The sequence below is a fragment of the Bombyx mori genome, chromosome 3 (genome assembly GCF_030269925.1).
Source record: "Bombyx mori chromosome 3, ASM3026992v2".
In the NCBI taxonomy this organism is placed as follows: domain Eukaryota; kingdom Metazoa; phylum Arthropoda; class Insecta; order Lepidoptera; family Bombycidae; genus Bombyx; species Bombyx mori.
The window spans coordinates 3,489,811-3,502,376 of NC_085109.1; the positions used below are offsets into that span (position 1 = coordinate 3,489,811).

The 12,566-nt window shown below is 37.2% G+C and overlaps 1 protein-coding gene and 1 long non-coding RNA gene across 2 annotated transcripts in view; one reads left to right on the forward strand and one right to left on the reverse strand.

Annotated features, from left to right (window-relative positions):
- _Bre4 (glycosyltransferase) overlaps positions 1 to 12,566 on the forward strand; it is a 188,677-nt gene that overhangs the window by 13,485 nt on the left and 162,626 nt on the right. The window lies entirely within an intron of this gene.
- Positions 6,092 to 6,836, reverse strand: LOC134200761 (uncharacterized). The gene is made up of 2 exons (XR_009975811.1): positions 6,713 to 6,836; positions 6,092 to 6,600 (listed from the first exon to the last, which is right to left on the reverse strand). It is a non-coding gene; the product is annotated as an uncharacterized LOC134200761 (long non-coding RNA).

Genomic DNA, 12,566 nt, shown 5'->3' on the forward strand with positions numbered 1-12,566 from the left:
GAAATGGGAGCTCGGTTCGTAATGTTTGTACTTGCTCGTAAAATAAGATTTTATTCTCGGCTTCCGTCATCGTAATGAGTTTTTTATTTATTGCCCTTCTAGGCAGACGAGAATACGACCCACCTGAAGGTGAGTAGTTACCGTCGTCCATGGACTTCAGCAATGCCAGGGGCAGAGCCAAGCCGCTGCCTACCGCTGCCTACCGCTTAATACTCTCCACAAGCCTCTTTTAAAGAGCTCTTATTCTATTCTATTCCCTAATAAATCTTTTAATTAGAAAATATCTTTTAAAAGTAGAGCTTTTGTGGCGACAGCGTGGTTATGCCTCCCATTATCGATGATGACCTGTGTGCTTAGTGCGAGTTTTTAAAATTCTCGATCGCGTAAAACTTAGCTCAAATTTGTGTGGGGTTGGAACGGCGCCTCTAACGGCAAACGAAGGGAAGTATACCTCTAAAGGCCGTGGGAATTGGCTGAATGCGGGCTGCGCATGACAGGTCATTGTGGCGAACCTTGGGAGAGGCCTATGTCCAATGGTGGATGCTGATAGATGTCGGTAGACTGTTGATGTTGGCAAATACAAAGGCTTAGGTCCGGTTTAGGAATAAAATCAATTGGCTTTAAACTATAGTATCTTCTTCGATTATTGCGAGTCGTAGATATAATTCAAACAGCTTTGACGGTTTAATCTTAAACAAATTGCTAGACCTCGTGTTTTTTTTTTATTGCCTCTGTAGGCAGACGAGCATACGGCCCACCTGATGGTAAGTGGTCACCGTCGCTCATGGACGTCAGCAATGCCAGGGGCAGAGCCAAGCCGTTGCCCACCAAAATTATTGATGATGCTATTATTACTGATGCTATTATTTCTGTGTGCAGATAAACGTAAATAACAAGTCGTCTTTTATTTGTAAAAATAATTGACTGCGTAATATTAAAATGTCGATCGACCTTAATCGTTTGTGACCACGAAAAGTGTTATTCGAAATGTTGGTAATAAAAAAAAATGCGACATTAAACAGAGAAAGTAATTTTATTTATGCTAGGTCTCATTAGGCGTGGTTCTTAGGTCCAATACATATTGTGTGAATAATGCAGTTTATAATGGTATTTATTCTGTATTTTTCGATTTTGTTCGAAGCTGAATGGTAATGAGGAAGTTTTGACGTGGTTTCTATGCCTATGATTAGTTATTTGTCAGGCCATAAATGCTTAAACGTCTACGGAGTACTAAGAATTGTAGCTCCCTTCCTTTGTCTATCTGAACTAAGCTAGGTTTTTTTAATTAACGTATTTCAAAAAACGAGGTTGAAGCCAAATTGACGATGTTGTGTTATGGGATCGCCGTGAACTCCACTAAACCCTTGAATCTCGAAGTCTTAGTTGCTCATCGTCTGATTCATAATTTATAAATAGATATTTGTAGTCGATTCAATATATTAAAGTAAATTACTCTTTTTATGTATGCTTATGTCATTTTTATCGTGTGAAAAACTTTTATATGGCAATTAAAACCTTACAGCCAAACAATAAACTTTTGGTTTAAAATAATGATAAATTATTTTATTTATAATGTTTATGTTTATCTTTTAAAAAAAATTGCAATCACATTGGATGGTATATAAATAAATTAAGAACAATTCAGGAAAGAGGAAATCCTTATTCAATACTTTACGATTTTAATCCAACCGGATAACGGTTTATTTCAGGGAAAATCGTATTTGTCAACGACAGGCGGCGTCCAAGCGAAGCCGATCCCGTCAAAGGAACTCCCGGCTCCCGAGATTAGAGTAATACACACAAAGTACTCGTGTGTTGGTTTGTTTTCTGTACCGTAACGAGTTTTCATTTATTTATTCTCTTTCGTACAACAACTGCTGAATTGAAGCTTTGAGGGAAATGTTTTGAGTTGAATTTGGTTTGAAATTTTTTTGTGGTTAAAATCCGCTTAATTGGGTTACTATTAGTGTTAAGGAGTACTTTGCTATTTCGAAATGATAATACCATAGAGCTAAACACAATTTTTTTTGCAAATAAAAGCCCAAAAGCATTTTAACAGGAAAGTTTTCTCTGTTATTGTTGGACGAAATTTCGTAATTTCTAAATAATCTGAACATGAAAATTTGCGGTTTCAAATTTTCGTTGCTGGTTTCGCAAAATTTATTCTTGCATACCGCCACTCAGTGGCTACGGAGAGAGCCTGAGATGGCTCGTTCAAAGAGTTAGCTTCGAGTGTGCTGTTGAAGCGATTTTACGCGTCGAGCGTCGCTTATAAATCCAATCTCCCTTTGGTGGAGCCTCTTTCATTTGCACAATAGGCGACTTGACTAAAAAGGCCGATATTTGGCTTCGTATTTGCTGTGCAAGGGCAATGTTTTTGTGCTGTTTTTTTTTAATTTAGCGATATTTCTGGTTTCGTTTTAGCACGATTTAGTCATTGCAACTGTGCTTTTAACCAAATTCTACCGTCCAAAGAAAGAAAATCGTGCAAGCAGAGATTTTTAGAAGATGGCGTAATTTATGGATTTTTTTAATAAATTATATATTTGACTCAATGATGACAGCTAAAAACACGTGCACTACGAAAGTATACAAGTAAATTACCCATTGGTTTGTTTTAAACTTCGGATGTAAACTTTTGGTTGCCTAATGTATTAACAAGTCCCTATCCAAGTGTGACAAAAGAGATGCAACCTTGCCGGACTTGATGACAAGCCCGAACTATCCAAAAGCGGTTTTAAAAATTTAAATAAAAAAATACATTACGATTTTAGTGTTTTTTTTTGCTTCATACAGTATTTGGATTAAACTCTCCGTAATGTTTAAAAAATACAACAATGACAATAATCGGTCCGGATATTCATCACGGGTTGTGTCCGGCAAAACCTAGCGGCTGCTACTACACTTCTTAAATTTATTTTTAGTAGTATTTTTTTTTTCAATGGCACTGTTGAATTCCATGAGCGTAACCACTCGCCATTACTTGTACGATCGTTTGCGTCCCAATAAAAATAAACAAATCTATATATTAATACGTGAAGCAAAAACTTTGTATCCCTTTTTACGAAATTGCGCGGACGGAGGAGTATGTAATTTTCCACACTTATAGAGAACATAGAGAAGAAGTGCACAATGCTAGTATATTTTTTAAATATTGTATAAAAGATACATTAAATCAATAAAGAAAACATTACACACCCTACATACCATGTATTTGACGCACACACGCATGCATACTGTTTATTGTCAAACTTTTGTTCTTGACGTCTGTGGTCAAATTGAGAATAGATTAAATATTGTTTGTCTTTGTGGTCTTGTTTAATATTTTTTTATAGTGTAGCCTTGGAAAATTTTGTGATTATAGAAGTATAAAATACAATTATAATAGTGTACAAACTTACAATTCCAATTAATTATAGTCGAATTTCGACTACTGCGGGACTTCTAGTTTGTATAATTCGATGACGCAATACGACTAATACTATAAAATAGTGTAAACGGAATGTATGAAATGTACAAATACGGTATATTTATTCAGTGGTTACGTTACCCGTATAACGATTACTAGTTAGATAATTCTATTGACTGCTGGAATTGGCACGAATGTTCCATAAATAGGTTTATTTTTTAATTTTTTTTTTATTACTTAGATGTGTGGACGAGCTCACCTGGAGCCCATAGACATCTACGACGCAAATGCGCCACCCACCTTGAGATGTAAGTTCTAAGGTCTCAAGTATAGCTACAACGGCTGCCCCACCCTTCAAACCGAAACGCATTACTGCTTCACGGCAGAAATAAACAGGGTGGTGGTGGTGGTATCTACTAGCGCGGATTCACAAGAGGTCATACCACCAGTAAACGCAATGTTAAAATGTATAAATACGGTATATTAATTCAGTGGCAACGTTACCCGTATAACGAATACTAGTTAGATAATTCTATTGACTGATCTATATATTAAATACGTGAAGCAAAAACTTTGTATCCCTTTTTACGAAAATTGCGCATACGGAGGAGTACGAAATTTTCCACACTTATAGAAAATATAGAGAAGAAGTGCACAATGGTAATATTTTTTTTAAATAATGCATAAAAGAGACATTAAATCAATAAAGAAAACATTACACACACTACATACCATGTATTTAACGCACACACGCATGCATACTATTTATTGTCAAAGTTTTGTTCTTGACGTCTGTTGTCAAATTGAGAATAGATTAAATATTGTTTGTCTTTGTTAATATTTTTTATAGTGTAGTCTTGGCGAAATTTGTGATTATAGAAGATTATAAAATACATCATAATAGTGTACAAACTTACAATTCCAATTAATTATAGTCGAATTTCGACTACTGCGGGACCTCTAGTATTGATAAATAGGTGTAATCCTCGCACATAATTAAGCATGTCATTATGCTACGCAACATCGAATTGCACTGTATTAATTTTGTATTAAAACTTACATAATTGAACTTTTTTTTTTTTTTTGGTCAGGAGGAAATCGCCGGACTTCCGCCCTCCCCTGGGGATGGAAGGCGGGGCATGTCGGAGTCGAACTGACTAAAACCTCCTGTCGCTCAACAACCCGCGTCCGAACCTCGCATGGGACAGAACCCATGCAAAGGCAAAGGGGGGAAAGTGAAGCGTTTAGTGCGGAGCACATCTCTCCCATCACCCTCCCCCTCGGGACGCCGGACCGGCGGTCGTCGGCGCCACGACCACCAGCCCTCTCGGTCGGCAGGCTATCCGGAGCCCGCCTAGATGGCGCCGGTTAGAATGGTCTATCCTACGGAATACCCCGCTGGGTCAGAACCAGCGTGGGTCGAGGATAGCCGGCCTTCCATCACCCGGATGCTCTTGCGTAAAACGCGTGCAGAGCAGCTTGCACGTCGTCTTCTTAGGCCCCCTTCGCCTGTCCCCAGACCGACATATGAAGGGGACCCGAAACACTTAGAGGGCCAGGGCTTGGGCGAGATCCGCCTCCCTGGCCCCCGCTCGACGGCGGCGGGCTTGCGTGTCTCTCACGCGCCCCGCCGCCTCCTTCTGCGAGATGGTGCACTCGCAGAAGTCGAGCATCGCCTTCCACGACTCGTCGTCGCCGAGCATCGATGCCACAACACTCGGCAACGACAAGTCGTTTCCTATTTTTGCGACGAGGACACGGTGCCACCCCTCCCATGCGGGGCAGGCGACGAGCGTGTGCTCCGCCGTGTCCAAGCCGCAACCACAATGGTGGCACTCTGCCGTCGGCTCGGCTCCGATCCGGTGCAGGAACTCACCGAAGCAACCATGCCCAGTGAGCACCTGCGTGAGCCGGAAAGTGAGGCGTCCTCTGTCACGATTCACCCAATTCACAAGAACCGGGCGAATCGCCTCGACGGTCCTACGACCAGCCGAAGGATCGGCCAGCCGTCTGGACCATGACATAATTGAACTAGACATCAATATATTAATAAAACCAATAAACTCGTATGTACACTCGCAAATAAACTTGTATTTTGTCTCGAGTAAGCATTCCCTTATTAAATCGTTCTGTATTCATATCATGCACGAGTCTACAAATTGAACGATACATTCCCTAAACACGGCGTGTCTGGCGTCACAAGTAACAACTCCCTGGAAATTAACCTATTCGTTTTGAAATGATATCGCTCTAGTTGTTTATAGGTACATGATTCTTTTCTGCATATAATTTAGAAAATGCGGGTTCCTCTTTCGGCCTTGGCTTTTTTTGCGATTAAGGTCACTGTTCGCTAAAATTTTTTTTTTTATTTTTTTATTGCTTAGATGTGTTGTAGACGAGCTCACAGCCCACCTGGTGTTAAGTGGTTATTGGAGCCCATAGACGTCTACAACGTAAATGCGCCACACACCTTGAGATATAAGTTCTACATATAGCAAAATATTAAGGTCTGGGACGGCGGGATGGATGTAATGTACTGTTGTACCCTGTCCCGCCATCTCAATAGCTCCGATTGGGCTCCGGCCCGGTCCGAGGTAGGGCGCCGGCTGTGTGCGGCTGGAGTTTTTAGTGAGGTTCAACTCCCACATACCCCATCTGCCGCGCGAGTGGGGATCCGGCGAATTTCTCATTTTTTTTGTTTTTTCTTTTTATTGATGCACAAAACAAATTACAACCATAGAAATTATAAGCTTAACATGTTTAACATAACAATCTAGATTGCAATTCAAGACAGGTGCATACAGAAAAAAAATTAAGAACTGAACCGATGCCTAAATACCATCTATCCATACACACATACGCTCACACACACACACACACACACACACACACACACACACACAGCCGCACGCGCGCACACACACACACACACACACACACAGCCGCACGCGCGCACACACACACACACACACAGCCGCACGCGCGCACACACACACACACACACACATATGTAAGTTACTATCTGATTAAATTAAATCTATCATTAACTGGACAATATTAATTATTTGAGAACATGTCTAACTAATTTACAATATTTATAAAAAATATTCTCAAATATATCAAGATCAGTGCTCTTGCTTGCTACTTGCCAACTCATTATATTGTCGTGCCATTCTAACAATGGGATTCTCCTGTGGAAAAAAAAAAAAGATATTAGTACACGATTAGGTGATTGTGTATAAACTTCAAATTGCATTTTTTATTCCTGTCTGTTGCTAAGCGGTAAACGGAAGCAATAGATACCGTTGCCTTCGAATGACCTCGCCCACCATGAGTCATTAGGTCTCAATTGTGTTGATAGTGGCCTTCGAACCGGTATGTATAATGATCCGCTTCAGAAACATAATAAGTGGGATCTTTTATCAGTCTCTCAAATGTAACATTTCAATCCTTCCTGCTCAACAATTGTGATTGTTTTTATGATTCTAAACAAGTTTGTGACTACATTAAATCAAGGACAGTTAGTTAGAAATGAAATCATAAGAACAGTAATAACAACAAAACTAAAACTCGTCAAAATTACCGCTAAACTTCCTGTAGCGTCTGGTTTGTCCTTTAGAGTTTTTTTTTCCGTACTGAAATAAAGTTAATCTAACTTTTCTCGTTCACTCAGGTCTAATGAGGTATTAAATTCGCAATACGATCTCACTCATGCAAGACGAGAAGAAAACAATGATAAATGATGACAGAAGACAGAGTAATGATTGATCTCCGATTTGACCTTAATTATAAAAAGTTTTTATTTGGAATTAGATTTCTAATTGATATAAGATAAATCTACCTGTCTGCTATTCAAAGGACAGTCTGCTGCAATTGTCTTGTAAAGTCAACAAACTCTCTAGTTTCTATATTAGGGCCGCGAACTTTTGGCCATTATTTTATCACGAAAAATGCCATTCAAAGTAGTAAGTAGTAATACCGGTGAAAAAGCTTTTCTTCGGAGCAACTTGTAATCACGAAGTTTCGAGACTGTATTTCTTAGGTCGCCTAGAAAGGACGGAAGACGACTATGTTTTGATGCCGACTTGCCTCAAGAATTTTCACAATAGTGCAGGAAGGAAGAAACACGTTCCGGCTGAAGAGTGAAAAATCCGTTGTGCTAATGGAAATCGGTCTCAAGTTGTTCAGTGACGACCATATTATATTGTTAACTAGCGACCCGCCCTCGCTTCGCTTCGGAAACTGTAATTTATTATTGATTTCTCTACTATTTAATGGATGTTATTATACATATAAACCTTCCTCTTCAATCACTCTATCTATTAAATAAAACCGCATCAAAATCCGTTGCGTATTTAACCCGTTGCGTTATGTAGTGATAGGCTTATATGTTAATATCAGTTGCAAATAATTTAAAAAGATATTGGCTAAGTAAATCGTGGTGATAGTCGCGTTTGTGTGCGTAGTACGTCGAATTCACAATATTATGTAAACTTTACGCTGCGATTGAAACAAAATATTTCTTTGTTACTCGATTCTTTAATAAACTCGTTATTAGGTATTGCCCTTTTGACCTTTCGAACATCCTTCTAGAACTATATTGTTAATGAGGAGAGTGCCATAAAAGCGAATGATCCCAATCACATTACAGAGTCACAGCGTAAATGGGATGTAAGTGTGCAAGGAACGCTGCTCGGGATTATAATATATTACCTGTAAGGTTTTCGGTACAATAGGAATAATTCCAACGTCTTTTCTTTTCTTTTTTTTATAAATATTATTTTGGTTACAGAAATTAGTAATAAAAAGTAAGCCGTCGCGAAATGGCTGGCAAATGTGAAACGTTGATATTATTTTGAACAGGTGTAGATAAAAAATAAAAAAAAAAGATTGTTTACGACAGGAATTTCATGTGGTATAATGAAAAATAAATTTTTAATATTAAGAAACAGTCACTTGCGCACAGCGATTACCACGCTAGCAATCGGTTTTACGTGCGACTTTAGATGTTTCACATCAAAAAAATGTAGCAATTACTGTTTCAAAGATGGGTGGGTTATCAAGAGTAGTATTATTACTGGAAACATCTGGCCGGCCCTCGCATGGCGCGGCAAAGTGCAGTGATATCATCAAACATTTGCTTTATTTTTTTCGTTTCAAATTACAAAATTGTTTGATGAACTTAATAGAAATTTGTATTCACCGACTTATATTTTTAGACGCGTTATTTATTTCATCGTATGAACAGAAAATTTGTTAGTTAATAATTATATTAGCTGACCCGGCAAACTTCGTAGTGCCTCAATCGATAAATAAAAGACCTAAACTTTTGTATAAAATAAACTTAAAACAAATAAAAGGAATCCGTCCGACGGGGGACACATCAAAGTGAAAACAAAATTGTTATTTTTATTTAATTTCGAGCATTTTCATATTTATCTACCTTTTAAACCTTCTCTGGACCTTCCACAAATAATTCAAGACCAAAATTAGCCAAATCGGTCCAGCCGTTCTGGAGTTTTAGCGAAACTAATGAACAGCAATTCATTTTTATATATATATAGATTTGAAGTTATCGAGTGCTCTTGTGACACTGTATGTTTATTAATTAATTTATTTAGGTTACAGTATATGGTGAGATAAATTGCATTGATGTTCATGTGTCTAACTAAGGGCTTTGAATGTGTGTGTGAACGCGATCGCTTTGAGTATTTTAATTATATAAGTTTCTATACTTAACGAAACGGACATTGGTTGGTTGGTTGTTCAGCTGAAAAATAAAACATTCCTTGATTAAATTTGTTATGGCTATTGTTTAAAGTTTTATCAGTACGTAATTTAATACATACACGAAAGGTAATTGTATAAATAATAATTGTCAAACAGAAACAGATGTTAATGTAACATGAACACGTAACAAAATATTTGTTATTGTCCGATAGCTTTGACATTTTTGTTGATTAATATAACGTATGGAAACCTCATTCGAGGTATTCAATTATTTTCTCAATGCCATTGAACTTACTTGTTCGCAGTCACGAAATGTGTATTATACAATTTTTTGTATAATATACGACTGGCGCTACAAGGCTACAAACGCTCTGTAAGTTTTGTCTAAAATATTTCCTAAAAATCACCGATGTTCGCGAACTCCCGCTGTTGAACTGAGCGTGATATTAATAATAATATATTATGTTGATATAGAGTTTCACAACTATCTCAAAGGAGGTGGTAGAGTAAGCCTCGTAATTGATAAAATTAGGCTTAGGAAGTTCCGAGTTGTTTGGACATGTGATAAGAAGAGAAGAAATGAAGAACTACATTTTTCTTTTTGACCGACGTCAAAAAAGGCGGAGGTTCTCAATTCGACTGTTGTTTTTTTATGTTTGTAACCTCATAACTATTGACTGGGTGAATCGATTTTGATGATTCTTTTTTATTAGAAAGCTGGTGAATTTCGGTGTTGAATTCACGCTGTATCTAATGTAAAGCGTTTATTTGTTAATAGCATAAAATTAAATAAATGCTGATACCCAACCTGAGCTATTCAAGAAGCAATGTCAACTATTGTCGGAATCATAATCGTATTCTTCAATGCGCCACGCAGGATTATTTTCGGACTGAAATAATGATGATCAATTTACTGAAGAATCTGCACATATGTCTGAACAAAAACACGCGTTTTTTGTTAAGCTTTAAGCTGCTACGTCTAATAGACTGCGCTGACATAAGACGAACGATCCCAAATGAATAAACATGTTTCTGACGTGTTACTTTATCGAATCGACATTACATGTATAATATGTATTAACATTACGAAGGGTGAAAGGCTTTTGGTTGAAGTGACATTTTGCTTAATACGCGAAATTTATTTATTTATTTTTAACTTTCTATACTTGACAGTATAAAGGCGGACTTAATGCTATAGGCATTCTCTGACAGTCTACCTTAGGGGAGTGCAGAGATGGACCTTGGTAGGTGTATAGTGATATTACTTAAACATACGTATATAAATATTTAATATACATAACATTTATGGATACAAATAAATAAATAAATAAAAATATATTTATTATTTATCTTTGTAATTAAAGGTCCGTTTTATTTGGTATTAACACTTCGATGTTTTTAATTGAACTTCAATGAAGTCTACTCGATTCAAATAGCTGAAGAAGTTTTTTTGTTATGATATTTTTTCCAAATTTTAAACTTTAAATGGCTCTCCTGTAAAGTTGGAAAAATGTCGCTTAAACGAAATAACCTTTCACCTCTCGATACAATTTTTACTGGTGGTAGATCCTTTTGAGTCCGCAAGGGGAGGTACCACCACCCTGCCTATTTCTGCCGTGAAGCAGTAATGCGTTTCGGTTTGAAGGGTGGGGCAGCAGTTGTAACTATACTGAGACCTTAGAACTTATATCTCAAGGTGGATGGCGCATTTACGTTGTAGATATCTATGGGCTCCAGTAACCACTTAACACCAGGTGGGCTGTGAGCTCGTCCACCCATCTAAACAATAAAAAAGTAGGTACGAAGGAAATTGTGCGTTAGCTGTAACACAACCTTACGTTTGAATTTTCACGTAGCTCGTTATGAATTCGAATTGTTCGTCGCGACGTTTCGGCGGATTCTCATCTTGATCCTGTTAACTTAAATGAGGTGTGTGCCATTCGTTTAACGTAGTCACCATTTTTTTTTTAGAGATTAATGTCCTTAATCCAATTTGCGGTTGTCCGTTTCAAATCGTATCGAATCCTAAACGACAGCTTATTTCAATTGTTACTTAATTAATGTATACTAGATGATGACCGCCATCTTGGTTAGTTGCCCTCAATTAAGAAAAATAGTATTATTATTCGTCAATAGATGTCGGGAAGAGTTGATTATTGAAAACACGAATAAAACAACATTTTCTGAAAATAAATCGTAGCTAGATCGATTTATCGCCCCCGAAATCCCGTGTATACAAAATTTTAGGAAAATCATTGGAGCCGTTTCCGAGATTCAGATTATATATATATATATTAATATACAAGAATTGCTCATTTAAAGGTATAAGTTTCAGAAATTCCTAAATAATGTTTTATGGTTTTATAGGTTTTGTGTAGTTGTCGTTTTTTTGTATAACACCTTGGAATGTATAAAGAGAGAAATAGGGTTTGCAACTCTTTATATTTCTAGACGGGCACATAATATGTTCACGTCAAACCTGGTTTAACGTGGTAAAGGAATCCTTGAAACATACTGTGAGGTTTCAACTTTCTTGTATCTATTAACTCTTGTCGTGACATACGTTCTCTCAAGTAGTTTTTCTCGTATATCTAGCTAGGGAGTTAGGGCGTTTTTTCTTATGTTTTATTGCTTGTTTTGGTAAGTTACACATTAATAATTGACGACGAAAATAAGTCAGAGAAGTCCTGTTGTGCACCGTGTCTGAAAAACTTTGAATCATAAGTCAATTATATATTAGAACTAGTGGACCCGGCGAACTTTGTTCCGCCACACGGTTTGTTTCAAACACATCAACCGGTCAACTTCAAAATTCTACTTAGAATATATTACGTTTAGCAGTCAGTTGCGTTTTGTTATTCCATATCAGTTGCGTTTTGTTATACCACGTTTTATGTCGCGTCCCACGGGAACGTGATAAAAAGTATCCTATGTCCTTCTCCTGGTTTTAAGCTACCTCCTCACCAATTTACAGGCAAATCAGTTCAGCCGTTCCTAAGTTATAAATAGTGTAACTAACATGACTTTCTTTTATATATATAGATTGAGATCCATTTTCTACAAAATTTTGTTTCCAGTGATAAATCTTAGTCGTGGTAATTCAATTGCGTCTTAAATGTAATTATTGGAAACCTATCACTCTTCATTTGTGAAAGTCAATTAATGAAAAGACAATTTTCGAATATTAGTTATTGGCATAAAATAAAGCCAATATATTGAAAATTTTAAAAGTGAAATTGTTTCTATGAACAATTTAAGAATAATTGCTAATTAAAATCAGTATACTAAAAATAAGTCGTTATCAAATGTCACGAAGCTAAGATATTTTCGGCCTATATGCTTTATTTTATTTTTTATTCTTAGATGAGTAGATGAGCTCACAGCCCACCTGGTGTTAAGTGGTTACTGGAGCCCATAGACATCTACA